At 33.6% G+C, this 283-nt stretch overlaps 1 protein-coding gene across 1 annotated transcript in view; it reads right to left on the bottom strand.

Moving 5' to 3' along the window:
• The window catches only part of cop1 (COP1 E3 ubiquitin ligase), a 19,386-nt gene that overhangs the window by 2,804 nt on the left and 16,299 nt on the right, over positions 1-283 (bottom strand). The gene's annotated exons all lie outside the window — the stretch shown is intronic.

Below are 283 nucleotides of genomic sequence, written 5' to 3'. Positions count from 1 at the left end.
TTATATAGGTATGGTCCTACACTATATTATTCAAATATAGCATGATAGGTCCACTTTAAGCTTGTTCTAACATGTATAATTTTTGCTTTTTAAATATTATATAATGTGTTTCTTTTGCACTGTCTCAATGTTATATGTAAAGCACTTACAGTCAAAATGTGCCATATAAATTAGAGACGTTAAGATTCACCGATTCGCGAACCTCCTTCAGACTATCGCTCCTGATATTCTACCATTCCTCACCCATTTCATCAACACTTCTCTAACTTCTGGTCACTTTCCA

This window comes from Notothenia coriiceps, unplaced genomic scaffold (genome assembly GCF_000735185.1).
Source record: "Notothenia coriiceps isolate Sejong01 unplaced genomic scaffold, NC01 NC01_scaffold00005785, whole genome shotgun sequence".
NCBI lineage: Eukaryota > Metazoa > Chordata > Actinopteri > Perciformes > Nototheniidae > Notothenia > Notothenia coriiceps.
This window is presented reverse-complemented; position numbering and strand designations above follow the sequence as displayed.